Genomic DNA, 11,849 nt, shown 5'->3' with positions numbered 1-11,849 from the left:
TTTGAAAAAATGCAGCGGACTTTCCCCTTGCTGACTTCTTGGGGAGCAGCTCGACTAGCGTTGCACCAGCACCTGCTCCCACACCTGCTCCGGCACCGGACGTGCTCGGCGGTGCTTCGTCTTTGGCTGAGCTCGACGCCCTCATGGTATCTATCACACCGGCCCCCTTCAATAAATGTATAATCTCCCGTTTTCGTTGCCTTTCGGATGTCTCACGCCGCAGACTTTTCTTTGCAGGCCGGCGAAACCCCGTGCACCATATTGTACACCATCGGCGACCAGAAGGTGGACGTGGGGAAGGCGACGATAATGAAGCCGAAGGAACCATTGTTCCACAGCCGGCCGATCCCCCCTAACGTCTTCAAGGTTTCCGTGGCTAGTGTCAAACCGGGCCACGAGAATTTGCCTCCTCTGGTACTAGTGGGGGATGACGACGAGACCCCGCAGCGGCTTGGTGATTGTTGCAATGGGTGGGTCCAGTTGTGGCCAAAGAGTCTGCTTCGTCTGGAGGCGGCCGGGAGCACACCCACAAGCACGCAGCCTCAACAAGGTATGAACATCAACACCCCACCTACCCAATTAGCGTCGGGTGTCGGGTTGCGTGATAGCGGACGGGTAAGGAAGAGGCTCCATTAGTCGCTGATGACATCGCCATGGATGAGGATGACGATGGCACTCAATAGTATATCTATACTGGCGCCTACTTTATTTGTGATCTGATTAAACCGTCCTCCTCGACTAGCGACGATCACTCTAGTTAGGGCATTTTGGGTACGATCAACTTTGTTATTTATGCTTATGATATGTTGCTTCTATTTTTGCCAAGTCTGTCTCTTTCTGTTGCTCAACTATATATGTTGCATATCATCGACTCATGTGATGATGCAGGTGCATAGATCATCGATGGCGAAGAAGTGCTATGCCAGGAGTATATATACGACGAGTGGTCGGAGTGTCAGGCCCAGGTGTACCGGTTTCCGGTTTCCGAGCAACGACAGTAGTTAGTTTAGGTTCACGCTAATGCGAGAGAGGGATACGAACTCATGTACTGCATAGTTCCGCTCTCACTCAAAGTGATAGTTCTTCTCGCGTATATCATCGAGACTTGTATCGCTATTTTCGAGATGATGACGAGAGACCACTTTGTGTTGGATGATGATTATGATGATGACATGATTTGATGAGACTAGCTGTATGTATATGCTATGATTACATTTGTATGTGTATGATATGCTAAAGATTATTGTATAAAGCCTATTCAAATACAAAACAAATATGCAGAAAAAAACTAATAAAACTAGTAGTAGCGAGGGGAACAAAGTTAGCAGTAGCGCCGCCTTACCAGTAGCGCTTCCCTGTAAAAAGCACCGCAGATATTATCAGCAGCGCTCTTCCTTAAAGCGCGCTACTTCTATCCATGTATAGCAGTAGCGTGGGACGACATGCGCTACTGCTACACGTTAGCTGTAGTGCCTTATCAGTAGCGCGACGTCCCGCGCTACTGCTAGGGTTTTCCCTAGTAGTGTATCTTCCAGGACGCTGCTTCAGTTACTTAACTGCAGATGCATTGGGTCACTGACATATGGGCCCAACAGGGGTCTGGCCCACATGTCAGTGACGCAACTGGACCTGCAATTAAGTCAGTGCAGCTCAGTCCATATCTTACGTAGGTGTGCCATTGCTCGCTATAAATACTGCGCCTCCCACGACATTCGAAAGAACGCTCACGTTCATCGCTATCTCCTCCCCTCCCTCTCACGTCGACCACCATGGCATCGCCCCTCCCAAGCCCTAGGCGCCCCTCGCTGCACCGCACAGACGGTCATGCGTCGCCATTCCGTTCCTCGCCGCCATTAGTCGAGGAGGACGCTCGGTGTTCCGCTCCTCGCCGCGACGCGTCGAGGTGGACGCATCGGTGTTCCGCTCCTCGCCGCCACTAGTCGAGGAGGACGCGTCGGCGTTCTGCTCCTCGCCGCGACACGTCGAGGTGGACGCGTCGGTGTTCCCAATCTCGCCAGCACGCGCGTCGGAGGACGCGTCGGCTCCCCGCTACGAGGAGAACGCCGCGCCGCCCACCGAGCCCCCAGCCTTGAGGAGCTTTGGAAAGAAATGGATGTCGCCTTGTGGGAGGCTTTGCCTCCAGCAGAGCACGCCAAAATAGAGGCGGAGAAGAAGGTCGAGGAAGAGAAGCGCACCGCGGGACAAGCTGCCTGGCAGGCCTATGTCGCGTCCGACAGAGTCAGGCAATTGGCTCTTTGGCAGAAGGCTCATGCGAGGGCCGTGAGGGTGGCAGAGGACGCCCGTGCCAAAGCCCTGAGTGCAGTCGGGCCCAAGCGCCTCATCTACGCTTGGCGATACGTGGACCGGGTGTACCCTTCCAGCGAGGAGGAGTACCTGTTGGCGCCGGATCACCACACCGGTGAGATCGCGCTCGCCCGCCGGCAAGCCGCCAATCAGCACCTCGCAAGTTGCGAGGCTGAGGAAGAGGCGTTGTGTCGGCGCGCTGGGAAACGGCCGTGCACCAGGGCACTCGTGGCGCGCCGCAAGCGCTCCTGCAAGCGTCGTGGCTTTTAGTAGGAGTATAATTTTTGTTTCGTAAGGCGATCTCATTAGTTTTGGGACGCAAATGATAAATCCCGAACGTTCAGGAATTATTAGCGTAATTAATTAAGTACGTAAGAGGGAAAGTTTGGAAACCTTGTGTATTCGTACGCATTTTTTAAGTATGTGCATATAGCACAAACTTTACTATATACTATCGCACTACACGTCTCTCTCTATATATGCTTGTAGACTGTGCTACTCCCTCCGTCCAGGTCAATAAGTCATCTTTGGTTGTGCACCGTGACCAAGAAGGAGGGAAGACTTATACACCTAGATGGAGGGAGTACTACTATTACTTATGTACGTGCAAATGCACGTTGTAACATTACGATGCGGTTTTTGTAAAAGTAGAAAAACAACACTAGTCAAGCTTGTGAAACGATTCAATGCAAAACAAATGCAAAAATGCTCGTTTGATTGTTTACTTTTAGCTTCCTTCTCTGTGGTTATTTCTCTGTCGTACTTTGTACGGAGTATCTCACTGGTCGGAAAGGCATGCAAATTCCCAAACCGCTTCCTACACCCTGTATCGAATTTTTTGCCTAACAAGTTGTGCCGTGCAATTGGAATTCCAACTTGAGTACTACTACTAGTAGGAGTACCAGGGGCCAGTTCTTTTAGGCTTCTAGATTAGTAATCCCATAACTACTACCTCTGTCCTAGTTTATTGGTCCCCATTGTAATCTGTGTCAAATTTTGATCATAAATTTAACTAATGAAATGTTAGTGCATGTCACATGCACTAACATTTTATCAGTTAAATCTTTGGTCAAAATTTAGCACAAATTACAATGGTGAGGAATAAACCAGGACGAAGATACTATTAGTAGTAGTTTAGAAGCCCAAATAAATGAGTGAGGCGCCTTAATGTTACTCTCCACTGTGACTAGTCTTATGGGAAAAGCTGGGGAAGCCGCCAAAAGAACTGGCCCTAGGAGTAGTAGCTAGGGATACTAGGAGTAGTAGCTAGGGATCGAGTGTGCGAGATGAACCGGAGAAATTAAATACAGAGAGATGAAATGCAAAAAAGACAGAGGGATGTGATGTTGCTTGTCCGTTTATTTTACCAGGCCACTTATTACTGGGAGTGGTTGGGTTTTGTGATATGACGGCTTTACTGCCGCGCCACGAGCGGGGTGAGACTCCCGTGCAGCGCTGCCCTCTACACTAGTACTCCATCCGTTTCTTTCTACTCTGCATATAAGATTTGATCAAAGTCAAACTACACAAAGTTTGACCAAATTTATATATAAAAATATGAACATCTACAATATTAAAACTATATAGTATGAAAATACATTTCGTGATGCATCTGATGATGTTGATTTTATATTGTCAATGTTTATATTTTTTAATATAAAGTTAGTCAAACTTTACAAAGCTTGACTTTGGCCAAACCTTATATGCAGACTAAAAAGAAATGGAGGGAGTACTACATCGGTCGTGGTTTATCCCCCATTGAATTTGACAGAAGATTTAACTGACAAAATGTTAGTGCATGTCAACAAAAACAATATCGTTGGATTCATATTTGAACATAGTTTTCAATGATATAATTTTAGGTGACATGCATCATCATTTATCGTACTATATATAATGTTAGTTCAATTTTTGGTCGTACTAATCTATAGTAAGGTGCCCGTGCATTGCACGAAAGAGTGAAATGCATTGATCGGGGAGTTGTTTATTTTGACAAAGGATGTGGGGGTCATCTCATGTGTAACGGGTATCGATAGGTTTGTTCGTATATTATTTCATCTCTAGAGCTCACAAACATCCGGGTGAAATAGATTAAAAAAGTATCTTTTGCAAACAAAAGCGTTCAACTGTTCAACCTGCATCCAAAACTTGTGAAGAAATAACTCTTATTGTGCTTTGCAAGAAATGATCTTCAAGAATTAGTTTTTGAGTATCCATTGTTATACATGTTGGCTACAGATGACATGGCACTTTCTTATAGTCAACAGTTGGCTATACTATTTAAGTATTAACCATGCACTTATACACCTAGACGGAGGGATTAAATCAGGATGACTTGGAAGGGGGTAGAGGATATGTAAGAAATGGTGCATCATAAGTCTTTCACCAGCACTGTAGTAAAAATTCATACATGGAAGATTCTAGACTAAACCATAAATGGATACACTTTTATTCATGCGCGATACTCCAATAGAGCAAGATCATGCATGGAAGTCTCCACATACTTAGACAGCGGATTACATTGAGCGAAGACTAATGATCAACATTTAACTTGATAATGCAGATGTCCAGGTGAACCTCCTTGGAGTCCCCGTGCACATTGTTGGGGGTCAAATAATACCGTGTGTCTTCCATGTCCACATCGGCGGGAAGGTCCCAGCTCGGCAGAGTCCAAGTCAGCTTGACGTAGCCAGTGTCGCCGCCCACGTACCTCCGAGGGGTAGTACTAGTGAGCACGCACCCGTACATCAGCCTCGTGTCAGTGTCAGCATCAGCGGCGTCGCCCTTGATGCACACTACAGAGATGTGGCGGCGGCCTGCGCGGGCCTCGCCGGTGCCCACGATCAAGAGGAAGACGCTGTCGTCCTCCTCCGAGACTAGCAGGCGGCGCTGATCCTCCAGCGACTCCGGCACGGTGAACGGGTAGCACGTCTTGTACTTGATGTTCTTCGCCAAGGGCCAGTAGTGATCGCCGCACGCCTGCATCAGGTGATGCACGATGTCCGCCGGCGAGCCCCAAAACGGCATCGGGCACTCATAGCAGTAGACGAAGGGCTCCTTGGAGGCATCGACTAGGCTGTCCATGAAACAGGAGTGGCTGTAGGGGACGTTTCGCCAGTTGTATATATGAGCAAGTTACTACGAGATTTAGTCCGAATAAGCACAAAATAAATCATGACGGCTATAACAGAGATTAAACTAATCATGCAGACTAGCATAGTAGATGAACAGATCGAATCTAGGACACAGACTAGAAACATGAATTCTACCACGATTTCGAACGGGAAGGACAGAAACACATACGGTGCAACGGGAGCAGCACCATTGGCGTTGAGGTTGTCGCCCATGTTGTTGAGGAAGAGGTTGCCGAGGTCGGGGAAGAAGTCGTCGTCGGTGAAGTCGTCGCTGCTAGCAGTCACGAGAGTGCGCTCCCCAAATTTCAACAGCGCCCGCTGAATGGAGCGCGGGAGGGAGTGGTTGTAGGGGACGTTGCGGTCGCCGAATGGAGCGCAGGAGTAGCCCACGAAGCAGTAGATGGTGCTCCTCCCTAGTCTCTATTCTTATCTCTATCTCTACTACTCTTCTTTGTTTTTATAATATACTAGTTGTAGTTGTCAAATCGAATAGTATTGCGTCGTCCACTGCACGCCCGGCTGAACACGCCTCCTCGCCTCCATCAAACCCCTTCGTTAAACCCGCATGCAAACTGAGAAACCTACTCCGGCCCGCGGGAGGAAATTTGCCGGTTGCCGTTGGAGAATAATAGAGACACGTCCAATCCATTTGAGTTAATTGTGTGTATGATTCTCCCTCTATAAAAAGTTAATTGCATCCTTAATCTTGTATTCTAAGTACTCTGTGGGTTCCACTGTCAGTACAGTGTACATGACTTGCAGGCTGGCTACAGATTCGTACAGAAAGTTAAAAAGAAACAAATCCATCCTTAATCCTGTATTCTAAGTACTCTTGGGTTCCACTACTAGTACAGTAGCGAAAGAAGTAGTATATATTAAAAAAATATAAAAAGCTAAAGTTTAGGACAGAATTCGAACTCAGGTCATCGGGCTGCGAGCATCCGGCCCGGACCAGTACACTAGGTGTTGGTTGCGGAGAATGCAAGATATAAACCTTTATAACAATGAGCCCGTCCGTTGCAACGGATCCAAAGTAGAATAATACATATTCACAAATTTGAAAGAAAACAGTTTACTTTTGACATACATATCACTAAAAAAATCTTATGTTTCACTCCAAATATATTCTTTGGGCTGTTTTGATGAAGTAAGGGAGGAATGTGGTTGGTTTCAAGATACTAAGGGGTTTTGTGTAAACTGGAGCAGAGAAGTGGGAATTGTTGCAAAAGTCCACAACTTACATCACAGCTTAGATGCAGATCTAATGGTCAGAAATGGTGGATGGCAGACACACCATCATCACCAACTGAGTCTTTTATAGGAGTAGGAGTAGAGAAAAAACCGAGGTGGTGATGATGGTGTGCCTGTCATCTTATAATATAGACTGTCCGATCTATATCTGACGGATAGAAAGCAAACTATGACAAATTTACAAAAGATACCCGCACCTCTCTCCACATTTACAGATAAGACCTTGCCTCGTTCATCCTTATCTCCCACAACCTCATTGCTGAGCAATTACAAAAGGAAGTCTCTGGAACAATCTGGCATGGTGGCCGCTGCCGGCGCCGTCCATCCCCATGCCTCCGCCCAGTCCGACCACCAGTCACCACCACGCCCCACTCCTCCTCACCTCTATCATCTTTCTTGACATATCATTTTTTCGATGAAATGGTCGACATACCATTTTCCGATAAAATTCTCAAGATATCATTAGTTTTTACACATGGGATTACTCCTACATGTGTCAATCACAACAGGTGTTTTGTAAAAAAATACATCTTGATGTTCCGTGCAATGCACGGGCATCTTGCTAATTTTTTTTGCATATAATTCCAAACACCACGTAGACTCGGTCTTTGACCATTTTACAACTATGTTAGTATCATTGTTAGTGGTCAACCTATGCAAGTTATAGCCCCGGGTGTTTTAACCTTTTTTTAGTAATGATATCTGGCGATTGTTCGGCACGAGCTCAATCCTGGCAAATCCCACGTAACCGTCAGATTTCCATCCGACGGTGGCCTGTTTTTAAGCCATAGTATTTGACAAAACCGCCACCCTTACACATGTATTGTAACTGCGTCGCGGGCGTTTGCAACTGCCATGTCTCCCAGCGAACGTTTGCTGGGGATTGGAGTTAGCACCGATGGCGGTTCGTAGTCGTTCCACGCTCGGGCATTGAAGTTTGTAACTATTTTAGATTAGAACATACTACTCCTCCGGTGCTAGTAGTAGAGCAGAGTCCTACTCCACTACTACTCTACTCAAGCAAGTTAGGGCATAGTAGCAGGTACTGTAGGGACTACCAGTACTGTGATCACTCAAGCAAGTTGTCTGACTTCGATATGACCCTACGCTGCTGGTATGTGTCTCGTAAGTCAAGCGGCGTGTTGTAGTCATCATCACCCGTCCACTTCCCGCAGCACATATTCGCTTCTCCATCTTTGTCCGCTCTTCCATCCCCGCTAAGGCGCCTCCCTCCCTCGTCCAATCTTCCATCCCCGCTAAGGCGCCTCCCCCCCTCGTCCGAAACCCAAGCACTAACAATGGCAGAACCGAGCAGTGTCCGCCGAAAGAGTGGCTGGAATTCGCTCCCCACAGAGGTAATCAAGCTCATTGTTTCGCGTGTGGAAAATCTCAGTACCATGCCGCTCGCTGCGTGCTCGTTGGGGCTGTATTTACTCAAAGCCCTCAGGCCGGAGCTTTTTAAGCCAGCTCCTTGCTTGCTGATGCCGCCTGATCTTCAGAAATGGCGTGTCACGCAGCATAATGATCGTAGGGTGGCGAGCATCAACCCCCTTCACTGCGATCCGATCCCCGTCACCCTCAACTACATTAACGGTATGTACTGGGTCGGCATGAACACGTCTTGGATGGTGCTCGTCGACGGTCGCGGCAGCTGGATGCTCGTGGAGGTCTACACCCGGGATTGATCCCCCTTCCTTCGATTAACACTGCACTGCTTTGGCACCGCGGCCCAGAATACTCGGAATCTTACAGTAGCCAACATGATACCAAGTTTGATTTGCTCAAGGTTGTAATCTGCCAAGTGCCCACAAGATCTGCGAATTATAAAGACTTCAGGCTAATTGCGTTCTTCAACCGCGGTCTCGCCTATCTGACAGGTCACTGCGGTAAGTGGATAAATCTACACGTCCATCGCAGGATCATACATCCTCCATGGTTCTCTGATGCCATTGAACACAAGGGCTTCATTTACGCTATCGACTCCTTCTATGGATGGACGTATTGCTGGCCTACTCCAGTCATCGCTACAAACAGCTCTTACAGCAGTATGTTACTTTCCTATGATATCATGATGGCTTGCTTATATTACTGTCAACATTTACTAAAAAAATATTCATGCTCATACCATGCTGTTCTTAAGATTGACTACATCAAGAGCCCTTTTTTATTTGACTCCAACTTTTTTAGGGTTATTTGACTCCAACTTGATATGATGCTGTAGGCCGCCTGGTGTCCCTACCCTTCCTAATCCCAGAACCTTTCAAAGAAAATCAGCATGGAAGTTGCAGGTGGTTCCTGGCTCGATCAGAAGACGACGAACGATTGATGATCATTCGCACGTACTGGACATGTTATTTCGCGGAATACAATCACAGTCACTGCAAGGTCTTTGAGCAGGATCCCAGCTTCTCTGGGCCATCAGGAATTTTTGACTGGAGGTTGATAAGTAGCCTTGGTACATGCTCTTTGTTTGTCAGACTGAATTATCCGATTAACCAGGAGATAACCGACGGCAAGGATCATGATGGCAGCGCGGTTTCGTTCATCAGGCAAAACTGTGAGTACACAACGTACCATGCGTCTCTGCATGCACCATACCCTGATATGTGCCGCCACGCTCTGCAGCCCAAAGTAGGAGAGAGGATCACAAGTATCAGACTTTGACCTGCTGGCTGGAGTTTCCCCCGTCAAGCACCCATCTGGTTCAAGCCGTCAGCCAATCTCCACAACTTAATAAATAGTAACGTCTAACTGAGCTAGTTAGTTAGATGCGTACACTTGGTGTAGTAGGATCTTTATTTAGTTTGATGCATACACTTGTTCTTTTTTGGTAGCCCTTTTCTAATGATGGCTGATGTTTGGGTTGGAAGAAAGAGCTGCGTCTTCACTCTTCTGGCCTGTTTACTGCTTCTGTTGCACCCCCACCCTGGTTGCTGCTGCTGCTGTTTTCAATGTACAATCAGTAGTATATTTCGTCTGTTAGTTGAATAAATGTGTTGTTAGAACGACAAACACAATGTTTTGGAAGTCGTTGCACGGTTCGATCCTTTAGTGCCCCGTACCGTACGTAGCGCATACTATTTTTCGTACGGAACACATTTTCCACTTGTTGATAACATGCAGCCCACTGATGAAGGCCCAATAGAGAAGCCCATAATTAACTGGAAGGGAGGCTCTCACATGAATCCGGCCCAGGTACATGCTCATGGTCCGCTAAACATAAATAAGTAAATAAATAAATAAAGCTAAATGCTCATACACCAGTTCTTTAAATTCACGATTTAACAGGAGGATATTATTTCCTATGATAGTGTCGTTACATTCAATCGATATTATTCTTCGGCAAAGATAGCGACCAGCCTTCTTTCTCCCAGCATTTTCTTCCTGCAACCAGCGGACCCATGCAAATCGTAGTCAACGTCGTAAATAGATCCGGTCCATTTTTATTTTTCAATAAGAATGTCCAACCCAGCCCAGCACATTGGCGACAACACTTTATCCTCCGCCTTGGTGCGCTCGCCGCCGTCCGGCCCTGTCAACATAGTTTTTTTTCGAAACGGTCCCTGTCAACATAGTGAATCGGGAGAGGACTGTAGTTGTGAGTATGACAGTACGGACCCACCAGGTCCACTCCCGAACACAAGCAAGCGCCTCTTTTACTACTCAGATGAACCCCTCGTTTTTTACTCTAATCCACCCTGCTGATATCTGGGACCCACATTATTTTCAACGTATAGTCAATTAACGACAGCATTGCACAACTTTTTTTAGTAGTAATTTGGGGGAGCACGCTATAAACTGGGTTGTGCGGTCTCTGTGGCCCGTCTAACAACATGACCAGCCCAGCAGTTTTTTCTTTGGGAAAATAGGTAGCCCAGTATTTCTTTTTGAAGAATACCCAAGCTAGGCCTATTTGTTTTCTCCGACTTACTGGGCTGCAAATCTTTTCAAGACGAGGAGGGATGCATTCCGGCTGGCCAAAGAGTATGGTCAGTGTCTGTTAATAGTAATATCAAAAGGGGTTGAAAATTCCAAAAAATTATAGCAAATGGGATATTAGTTTCTTTTTTTGTTTTTGTTCTTCACTGATATCTTATACGTATTTCATTGGATTTAACATGACATAGTACTAATTTATTTTTAAATTTGTTTAGTATGGCTACTAATTTTTGGATTAAGAATATTTTGTTCCCCAGCAAAAATTTGCGAATTTTCAAAATTTCCCACATATTTAGTTAATTTTTTAACCTTGGTACTGACCAGAAAATGGGCAGCAATTCTAAAAATGGAAAACGGGCTGCAATAAATTCCATATGAATTAAAAAATGAGTAAAAATTATAAAAATAATAGCAAATGGGTTGTACACACCACAGATTTCGAGGCTGACTTGTTTACGCAAGGCTTTGTCAGTCAACACACGATTCTAGCAGCAGTGACTGTTGGAGGTCCATCCAACGGCCGACGTGCTTCTTCAATCTCTGATCTTCCTGCTCCAGCCACCTAAACTAGCACCGGCAGGACTGCCTGCTCCCTCCTCTTGTGGCCCGCTATGATGCCGCGCAAGCTTCCCCGGCCCACCCTACTCCCTCCGCTGGCCTAGCCGCACGCAATCAACTGCCTCCTTATTACGCGAAAAAAGATTCCTCCCACTGACATCTGGGGCGCACCGGTTGGGAGGCTGACCTGTGGGCCTACTAAGTTGACACATACACAGGGCTTGTCAACTTAGTCAACAAACGATTCTAGCAGCAGTAACCGTTGGATTTGAATCGAATGGTCCTGCTGCTTCCTCAATCGTTGCTCTTCTTGCACGAGCCGCCCAAACCAGCGCCGGCGAGACCGCCTGCTCCTGCCTCGAGTGGCCGGCTGTGCTGTCGTTGAGGCCTCATCACCCCCTACTACTCCCACCGCTAGCTAGGCCCTGTGGCGACGGCAACCTCACACCGCAGCCGAACCAGTGAACCCTCGTACTCCTCTCCGCATGGACATCCACTATCGCGTCTTCCCCGGCTCCGCGTCGTCCCCTTCCTAGGCCTCGCCGTCGTCCACCGTCTTGGTGCTCTCGGCGCGGCGTGGTCAACGACCGACTTCCATTGGAAGAGTACTATACGTGGAGAGGTTGACAGCTGGGTCCACGACCGCAGCTGGGTCCACGATCA

This window comes from Triticum aestivum, chromosome 7D, assembly GCF_018294505.1.
Source record: "Triticum aestivum cultivar Chinese Spring chromosome 7D, IWGSC CS RefSeq v2.1, whole genome shotgun sequence".
Lineage (NCBI taxonomy): Eukaryota > Viridiplantae > Streptophyta > Magnoliopsida > Poales > Poaceae > Triticum > Triticum aestivum.
Note: the sequence above shows the minus strand (reverse complement) of the source record.